This window comes from Anolis carolinensis, chromosome 2 (genome assembly GCF_035594765.1).
Source record: "Anolis carolinensis isolate JA03-04 chromosome 2, rAnoCar3.1.pri, whole genome shotgun sequence".
NCBI classification, from domain to species: Eukaryota; Metazoa; Chordata; class Lepidosauria; order Squamata; family Dactyloidae; genus Anolis; species Anolis carolinensis.
This window is the reverse complement of record NC_085842.1, coordinates 267,431,664-267,442,110: the sequence shown is the minus strand read 5'-3', so window position 1 is coordinate 267,442,110 and position 10,447 is coordinate 267,431,664. Positions and strand designations below refer to the sequence as shown.

The 10,447-nt window shown below is 41.7% G+C and overlaps 1 long non-coding RNA gene across 1 annotated transcript; it reads right to left on the bottom strand.

Moving 5' to 3' along the window:
* Window positions 1–761: 761 nt before the first annotated feature.
* Window positions 762–7,456, bottom strand: LOC134296672 (uncharacterized). The gene is made up of 4 exons (XR_010003490.1): window positions 6,436–7,456; window positions 4,478–4,593; window positions 3,585–3,739; window positions 762–3,409 (listed from the first exon to the last, which is right to left on the bottom strand). It is a non-coding gene; the product is annotated as an uncharacterized LOC134296672 (long non-coding RNA).
* Between the last annotated feature and the right edge of the window lie 2,991 nt (window positions 7,457–10,447).

Sequence of the window (10,447 nt, the reverse complement as noted above, 5' to 3'; positions counted from 1 at the left end):
GGGAGATCAGAGTACAGGCGAGTTGATTTAATCAGGGAAGCTACAGCTCTCAGTTTGAAAGAATTGATTGGGCAGTTGATGGTTAGGGATCTTGACGGTATCTCATTGACAGCATGAAACAGAGTTAAAGCGGATGTATTCACCTACTTATTTACCCGTGCCCCATCTTTTCCCCAGCATAGAACCCATGGGAATGGACAACAGACAAGAAATAACAGCAAAATAAAATAAAACAGGAACCACATTTGATTATAATGAGGGAGCCCTTTTCAATGTTGGAATGACATTGTGGTGTTTTGTTTAGCGCCAATATAATACTTGTCTGGACCAAGTGCTAATAGTACCATTGTGTGCTGTGTCAGTGTAATGTAATCCTGCCCTAAGAAATATTCTTATTCAAGTTCTGCTAAATACATGCTTTTAATACAACTGAACCACTTTTCAGTTCAATGTATGCCAATGTGAATTTGTCCCAATCAGCATTACTAACATACTATATTTGATGTTTAAAAATGCAGATCAGCAAAGAAAATAAGGCGGGAGGCATGATTATTTGAGAATGCCTGGGAATTTGCATGGTCATGGGGATAGCCCCCACGCTGAGACAAAAGAGGAGAAGACATATTTGCTTAGTGGCTTGTGTGTCAATTTAAGATGCTGATTAAAAACATCTTGACGAGATATTTAGTATTTCTAACTGTAGCAGTGCTACCAACACTATTGAACCCCCACCATGAAATAAAGAGGCCAGACAACAAACACATGGTATAAAGGGGCCATTATTTGACCGGTTTATTTATTGGTTAAACTTTTGCAACATGCAAGGAAAAAAGGGGTTAAATCACCTGATGGGTCTAGTTGAGGGACAGATGTCAATTCTATGATAACCTCCACAAACTACTCTGGGTCAACACCTCAACCACAAGGGCAAGCCAAACTATTTTGGTTGCTCACCGTGGCGGTCTTAACAGGAATGCCATTCTGGAGGTGCTCCCTCCCAAACTACAGGTTTTTATAAGTGAGAAACCGCCATTCTATCCTCAAAGGTAGCCCCTTTCCCAGCCCTCCCACATCCAACAGAAACAGTGTTGGGTAGGCACCCCCCCCCCGAGCAAATGTGAAGGGAAAAAATTCCTACCTGACCCTGACTCAACCAGTTGTAAACTCACACTATCCTGAGGGTTGGAGAGTGGGTCACAGGAAAGAAAAAGGAGGCTGTTGTGAGGGGCAGACCCTATATATATAGGTCTATCTGCCCCTCAACACGTGAAGCAGGGAAGGCTTAAACCAGCCAATTCCCACAACACCCCACAGGGTGTCCTTCACATGGCTTTGCCTTGCAGTTTAGGGTTGGGCATCATGTTAAAAAAATCCTTTAACTCCTCCCTAAGACATCAACCTTTCAGAGGACTGATAAATCTGTTTGGCAAAACAACATCATTTTCTGAGCAAGAGCAGTGTCTGTATATGTTAAGGGGAGAGAATAAGATAAAAACACAGTAATGATAAGTAATGATAATAATATCATGAAAAGAGGGAACTCTGAACACGGGCCAGCAATCATGTTCAGATGCCCTACTTCTTACCATACTTTACAACTGAAAAACAGGTGTGATGGGAACCACCAAAGTTTCCCATCCTGTTTCATTGCCCAACCATCAGCAGACTCTTGTATCATATGGAGTTTGATGCAGAACAATAGGATCCCATGGAAAGAAATGGTTTTAACCTGGATCACTGTCTCTTGTATCCTATGGGCAGGCCCGGCCCAACACAGCACGCTGACCACGCCCCCGCATTGGGCGCCACCTTCCCAGGGGCACTATTGAGCCCCTGGGAGGCGGGGCCACACCTGGCGGAGGCGGGGCCGCGCGACGTGGGAGGCGGGGCCAAGTCTGGCCCCACCTCCCACGGGCGCGCCCTGGCGCAGTCTGGCTGGGAGACGGGGTTGCGCGACGCAGGGGGCGTGGCCAGGTTTGGCTGGCTTGTTCTCCATGGAGGAAACTTGGGAGCCACGCAGGAAGAGGAGAAGAAGGAGGCGGCGGAGGGGAGAGGCGAGGGCGGTCTGAGGAACCGGCACCGGTCCCCCGCTCCAACCGGGTCTTGGAAGGGCTTCGGGTCCAGGGCGCTGCGTGGGCGAGCCCCACGTGTGTGAGTCCTGCATGTGTCTCTTCCCGCCCGGCTGACCATGATGGATTCGAGGTCCCCAGAGCTTTCCTTTCCCACAGAGAAGCAGCTTGGTGGGGCGGTGTCTTGGGCAGAGAAACCACTAAAGGTTTCCCTTCTCGCTCTCCTTTTCTTCTCTATCTCCCTCTCCAAGCGTTTCTATTCTTTTCTTTTTTCAGCTCACCCCTTCTTCTCCTTACCCCCCCCCCCCCCCCCGTTCAAAGCAGCTGTTCAAATACAAGGGCTGCCTGCTTTTGACAGGAAGAGAGGATTTTCAAACAACCCCTAAAAGGCTTTGAACTCCTGCCCCAGCCTGGCTGAGCCAGGACGCGCGCTGCGGGAGGTGGGGCCAGACGTGGCCCCGCCTCCCGCGCCGCGCACCCTGGCCCTGCCTCCCACGCTGCCCACGCTGCAGGAGGCATGGCCGCCTGGCGAGGGAGGCGGGGTTAGGGCGCAGGAGGCAGGGCCAGTCCTGGCTGCGCCTCCCGCAGCGCGGGGGAGGGGCGCAAAAAAACTTTGCGTACCCTTTTAAATTTCCTCGGGCTGGTCCTGCCTATGGGGTTTGGGGCAGAACAATAGGATCCCATGGAAAAAGTGGTTTTAAACTAGTGTCAGTCTCCTTTAATGTAAGGAGCTTTGGCAGAGCAAGGGAGCTCTTGGCTTTTGGATATTGTTGTTTCCACTGATTTTAAAAAAGTAATACTGACCTTGTGATGAATGTAAGATGAATGTATTGCCAACTCCATGTGTGAGTGTGATGGGGAAGCAGAACTCCAAATGGGGCGATTCTCTCCTTTAACGGGACGGTCACCCATACTTTCCCCTCTCAATGTGAGTGGATCACTAGTGGTCTCCAGATGTGTTTGACTATAGCTGCCATTACTCAACAACCAGGATTTAAAGAGGCCATGGCATTGGGGACGTCTGAGCTAAATAGTGCCTGTAATCATGCAAGGTGATCCTTCCAAATAATTAATTATTCTCTTCAGGTTTCTACAGCCCTCAGATCTGATTCTTATTGACAGCTGTGACATGTTGTGGAGGAGATTGTGTCCGCTGCTTGTAAACTGCTGCGCACAGCAAATACCTTTCCTAGGCTCAGCCATTCTCTTTGATTTTATATTGAGATTTTGCATGCCAACCCAATATTCAGAAGGAAAATAAAAGCAGGTAGATTGTGTTTGTTCTATGTCATAGTTATGCAGATTTTTCTTCTCTTGTTAGACTGGACGTTGATCTTCACCTGTAATAAAAAGAAATATGCTGCAGAGGAAAGCATATATTATAAACTAGAAAATGTGTGCAGTGAGATCCCGTAAATTCAGAGTCAGGCTGGGATGCAATGTTGTAGAAACAGACTGCAAAGCTCTTTTTGATTCTAATGGAACAGAAGTAAACTTCTTTGTTATTCTTGCTACCTGTTTTCAAGTTTTCTTGGTCTTATTTATGAAGAGGATGTTTGCTACTGGCTTCCTCTGAGGATGAGAAATGTGACTTGTGCAAGGTCCAACAGGGTGAGCAGAGATCGAAAACCTGGACTCTTGAAGTTCTAGTCCTTGAAGAAAATGCAGTCCTTTTAAAACGAAATAGGATTGGATCAGCTTTCAATTTATTGTCATTCTAAATTTATTTTTATTTATTTATTTACAATATTTCTATTCTGCCTTTCTCTCCCTGAAGGGGACTCAGAGTGGATTACAATGTACATATACATGGCAAACATTAAATTCCATTAGACATACGACATACAGACAGAATCAGAGACAAAGACACTGAGGCAATTTAACATTCCAGTTTCCAGCTTCATGAGGGAATGCTCGATTCTAGCCACAGGGGGAGCTGCTGCTTAATCATCCACTGTGACACTGAGTCCTTGATGGAATACTTCCTCATTCTTCCACACACTGCTGGATGGTTTTTACTGTGTCATAAATTAGTTAAATTAACCTCCCTGAATAACGGTACCTAAATTTCCTACAACTATCTTTCAGGTTGCTTAGGTCAACAATGAGCTAGGCTATTTTTTTATTGGTCAGGCACTCAATCTGACCCAAGCTAGTTTTGAACTCATGACCTCTCGGTCAGTAGTGATTCATTGCAGCTGGCTACTAACCAGCTGTGCCACAACCCGGCTAAAACAGTGGTTTTCAATCTGTGAGTCCCCAGCCATTTTGGCCTACAACTCCCAGAAATTCCAGCCAGTTTACCAGCTGTTCGGATTTCTGGGAGTTCAAGGCCAAAACATCTGGGGACCCACAGGTTGAGATTCACTGCTCTAAAGGAAGGATCTGAAACATAATCAACACCATACCTGTTATACATTTTTCTCTATTTCAGTTTCTTTCTATTTCCCAGATAGGGTATGGCCAATACAGTCAGCACTCCAGCTAGAGTTAGGGGCACAGGACCACCCATGAAAATAGAAATCTGCAAACAAAGAAAATGCTATTTTTAAACCTGAGAGAACACCTTTGTAGGAATTTGTAGATCTTCCAGCATGACTGGAAGCTGGAAGCTCATGATAGAATCACACTGGAAACCTAGCTATTCTTAGAGAGATGTGTTCTCTAGAAATCTCTAGATCCCCAGAATGATGAGAGGAAGTTGACCATAGAATTAGGCAGGAAGACCTAGAGATTCCTAAAGAGAATATTTTTCAACTAAATCAGTGAATAATTATATCTGCAAAAGTCAAAACTGCAAACTTGAAGGGACAACTGTAGTTTAAAAAGTAGTTTTGGAACACTGGAGTAGGATCTATTGATCCTTCAGAATTAATAAAAGAAGGAAAAATTTCTTGCAAAACCTGAACAGGGTTGTCGATGGGGACTCACATTCATAGGATAATAGAAGTCAATCTGAGGACAGCTAACAAGAAAGTCTGAAATAATTTCTCATATTCTCAGTAAAGGAACTATAGTGAGACTTTTCTCTTTAACTCCCTTTCCAAGTAGCTTAGGAGAAGCATGATTCAAAATATCTTCTTCAGAATGAATAGCATATACTCTTAGATAGCATATCTATATTTTTTCTTTGAATTCATAGCATTTTAGTACTCTTCATACATTTGAGTGGCTGTTGTTGTTGTGTGCTTTCAAGTTGCTTCCTGTCACGAAGCTATGACGATACCAACAAGGAAAATTCAAGAATTTCAAATTTAATTGACTCTCCCATATTTCCTTCTAATTAGCCACTTTACATGGTAATTAAAAACAGAGGAAAACTTGGTATGCTATTTTGGTATATTAAAAATGAATGATTTGTCATGCTTTGTAGACCAAAAATTAACATAAGCCTGTAGGACTGATAATTTTCTATAGAAATGCAAAGGAAGTAAGGGAAAGGCAAGAACAATCTCCTTGCTGAAGCAAAATAAACATTAAAAAGTCAGTAAAATGTACATTAAGAGTGAAGAATGAAGAAACAAAGCAACGCTCAGTCATAGCAATATGTTGTAAAATACTCAATTGGAAAAACACTGTATTGAGTGTTTATGGCACATTTACCTTGAAGCTAGAAATTTTTCAAGCAAGCAACAGAAAGATTGCAGAGATCTCTTAAAATGTGTAATTTGGGAGTCCAGTACAATTTAATTTCCAATATAGTTTAGAACATTGGACCCCAATGGCTGCAACAATCAACACTCTCACTTAAATCTCTATAATATGTCAACAGTATTCCTCTCTCTTTGATCTTCCAAGAATTGGCAATACATTACTTATGTGAGTGGCAGACATTATACAGAAAATCTTAGGAAGGAAATCCTGAATACAAAAATATTGTGTTCTGGATAATTAATGGCATGTAATATGTTAGGCGCCTGAATTGATGGCTAATTCCTAAATGATAGACATTTTGTGTGCCAGTCAATAGGTGCCTACAGAAATGTGTATTTTTGCCATTGGACATTTCCACACTGCACTTTAACTGCTATGTGGAATCCTGGAATTTGTAGTTTCTTGTGGCTCCAGTTTTCTTTGACAGCGAAGAGTAAATATCATAAACCTAAAAAAAAATCAAAAAAAAATCAGAATTCCACAGTGTTGTACCATGACAGTAAAGTTGTGCCATGATTCTGTAGTGTGGATACAGCCCTGGTGTGCTTTTAGCACTTTATCATGGTATGCTGGCAGTGACCCAGTCTAAAACAGTCTGACTTTGCTTTAATTATTCATGCCCTAGTTACACATAGACTAGAATAAAATGATTTTCTTCCTTCTGGCTTGGGATATGTTTGAAAAATCCCCCCTCATTTAAAAAAATGGTTACCTGGTTGGTGAGTTGTTCTAGGACCGAAGGAACCTTATTCAGATCTCTACAAAGTCATAAAGCTCACTGGGTGTCCTTATGCCAGCTGCATTTGTTGTGACAAAGGAGAAAGGGTGAGTACATCGGTTTGGGTAAGGAACAGGTTGGAAAAGAGAGGGGAGACAAGGAGAAAGGAAGCGAGAGAGAAAAAGCTCCCACTCAGAATAATAGCTAGAACAATTTGCACCAATTGCAGGGGTGGCTGAAGCACAGAGGTGTCACGACACAGAACTGTTTTTGAAAAAGTGTGTTTAAGCAAGTTTTAATTCCATTAACAGCAGTCACTGAAAAATGATTTAATTTTATGAGAAGGAAGAGAATCATGTCAAGCTATTTGAGATGGAAGGACTTTCATTTTATTCACACATTCATTTTGGAACTTGAATTCATGATTTCAGGAGTAAGCAGGGTAGATGGGGCAATGAGTGTCTTTTCAGATATGCCTTGTGCTGAATTTCTTGCCTGAGGGCATCCCCACATCATAGTTCTTGCTAATATATAGAGTGTTTTTAATGTGAGTACATATGCAGAATTTATAGACAAGGAAATTATAACACAAACAATAATTGCTGAGCACTGTAGGGTATCTCTCTGTCACACAGCCTGGGGGTTTCTGCCACCAACCCGTCAGCTTCCTACCCAGACTGTGCTCCTTTCTGTTTCCCCAGACATGAGAGACTGGTGATGCTGCAGACCAGAGATAAAGCCTGTTGCTTGCTTGATGCTGTGGAGAACATTATCTACAAGTTTTTTAGATTATGACCCAGATAATATGCCATGCCCTGTACCAGTCTAGGGATATTGAAAGTTGTAACCTAAGAGAATAATTATTGAAGCTTTCTGAGACTAAGGATTTTATCGCATTAACTCACCATTCCGCTACAGTTGCATTAGCATAGATGGTGGATTCATACCCTGTTGATCAACATCAATATTACATCTTCTGTAGCTAGCACCAGTTTGCCAATCCATTGCACCATATTCCGACTTCCTCAAACCCTCCGTAATCCCATTCCTTCACAATTGCAGTTCTGTTGTTGTTGTTGTTGTTGTTGTTGTTATTGTCATAGCCGTCTTGGGAATAGTGAGTGGGAGGGAGAGAAGAGGAGAATCCCACTCCCTGACATCACATTACTGCTGACATGCTGGCATAGAAACAGGAGGGACCCATCACATTATACTAAAAAGTGGGAATATAGTGGGATTGGGAACCAATTTTACTTGTCAATAGCTAGGGATGGGAGAATAATGGGAACAGGGGAGAAGGCAAACTGGCAGTACCGTGTTTCCCCGAAAATAAGATAGTGTCTTATATTGATTTTTGCTCCCAAAGATGCGCTAGATCTTATTTTCAGGGGATGTCTTACTTTTCCATGAAGAAGAATTCACATTCATTGTTGAACAAAAAAATGAACATTTATTATATACTGAACAGTAGTTGTCATCACAAACCAGCATAACCAGACAAACTATGAATCCTATCAAGAATTTCTTATTACAGTACTGCCATTATTTCCATGTATATGGTACGTACATTTATCAATCCTGCATGCTCTGGTGTTCTGTTTGGTGGGCATGCTTCCAAACAAAAACTTTGCTAGGTCTTACTTTCGGGGAAGGCCTTATATTTAGCAATTCAGCAAAACCTCTACTAGGTCTTATTTTCTGGGGATGTCTTACCCAGCATTATGTGGATATAGTGGTTTGATTCCCATGGAATTGCCATTGGGACTTTGGTGAGATACTTGACATTTTCAGCTGTAGTTCAAATAAAGGGTGACTAGTGTTCTCTGGTCTTGACCACTGAACGAGAAATCCATAGGGTAGAATCATGGCAGTTATGGGGCTGCATAGTGTGTGTTTTTGAATGGTATGTGGGGTGTACATATGAATGGGGACGTATTTGTAAAAAGGGAAATCAAATGCCAACAATGGTCTTACCAATTTCTACTGGTGGCTCAACTCAGTGATAATATGTTGCCTTTAACAATCCAGCTTGGGGTCAATTTGGCCATTTGGGGCTAATTTAACCATTCCTGTTTCATAGTATCTGCCTTGTGCTGTGGACAACATTTGGTGATGCCAGTAAAATGAGGTCAACTGCGGAAAATTGGAGGGAAGTCCATTTTGCCAGAACCTGTTCTATATTTAATGGCTACTTGGCTGTGCTCCTGCCTTTTATAGCCACGGCTCATGCTGTGGCTTCAAAATAGATGGTGCCAATGAATCACTAAGATTGCTTGATGCCACTTGGGACTTATGGCATTTTCCAAACAGAGTGACTTGGATGGGTTTTTGGATGAAACCCTAAATGACTTGGCATGGGAGGCTTCCAACCTCAATTTTGAAGGTTCTTTAGTGGCTGTTAATTCCTCAAATCGTCTTATTAATATTTTAGCAGCAGAAATCATTAATGAAATGGCACCACAAGGAAGCTGCCACAGACAAATATATCTGAGTTAAAAGTGACAGCTGAGAATATTGCTACACCTGTAGCACTGACATAAATTTCACTGTGGCCATCTCAAAATATATGACCAAAGTTGTTAAAATCGTACTTGCTCTGTCATGAGAGGTGGGATGTTATTCCATTTATGTTCCCATGCACATTTTATTTCTCAATGTCGTCTTGACATTGGATATCATGTAGAGTATAATAAAATGTTTAAAAAACAAACAAAAAAGACATGGTATTTCTTACATTTAATAAATAATCTTCACTGCTTCTTAGCCGCTCAAGTAAGAGGGAGGTACTCACAAACACTTGGCTATTGAATTTTTTTTGAAAGGTACCTAGAATTCCCTACTCAACACAGCCACTGATGAAAGAAAACAAGTCCTGATGGCAGCATTTTTTCCACACATACAATGGAAATACTGAAATACTGGGGAGAAAAAAATAAGGTGTATACCAGGAACACTACAAGAAATCAATGCATTTGAAATATTGTGCCAGGAGAGAGTACTACATATGCTGTGGGTTGCCAGAAAGACGAGAAAAGATTTCCTATAACAAATCAAGTCTGAACACTCCCTAGAATCATAGAATTATAGAATCAAAGGACTCACAGAGTTTAATTGGGAGGCAAGGTCCATCTAATCTAACCCCACTGCCACCTAGGAATACACAATGACACTATTATACTTTGGACATATCATAAGATAGCATGACTCATTGGGAGAAAATACAACAATGCTTAGTAAAGTGGAAGATGGAAGAAAAAGGGGAAGACCACATTATAGGTGGAAATATTCAATCATGGAAGCCATGGAGCTGAGTTCGGAACAAACTGGAACAAAGCTGCTAATAGTAGGTTGTTTTGGAGGACTCTCATTCATAGAGTCCATGGGAAGAGCCAACTTGATGGCAATTATGTAATATCATCATCATGAACAACAACCAGGAGTACATTTTCCAAGGATGGCTCAGGTAGGCCTTTTGAGGATGCTTGGAGTAAACTCCTAGCATCTCTGTGATTCCTAGTGAGACAGCTAATGAATGCAAGGGGGAGTTTACCTTAAAATACTTTGCTCAGACTTGTTCAACCCTGGAAATGACTCTGGGGTGCACAATTAGAAATAACTGATGTGTGAATGAAAATAACTTTTTAAATTAGAAAGCTTTAACTCCTTAACAGAAGGAGATGAAATCACAACAATCACACTCAACCCCAAATAAAAGTAAACAAAATCCCATGGAGGCAACTAGGATTGTTCCTGTCTCCGTAACTTCATTAGGCATGACAAAAGACTATTTGACCAGATTGGCCTTACTAAAAAAGATTTAGCCTATTAACAATATTTAGTTACTTCATTACATCTTAAAGCACACACTAACCCAAGCTCTGGATAGTGTACAAAATAATATTAAACCTTCATTAAACTTGAAAGTAATGGGAGACTCTCTGCATGCAAACTGCATGTGATCAAGAGCCCAGTGGGGACAAAGAGTTAAACCGGGAGACAACTATCT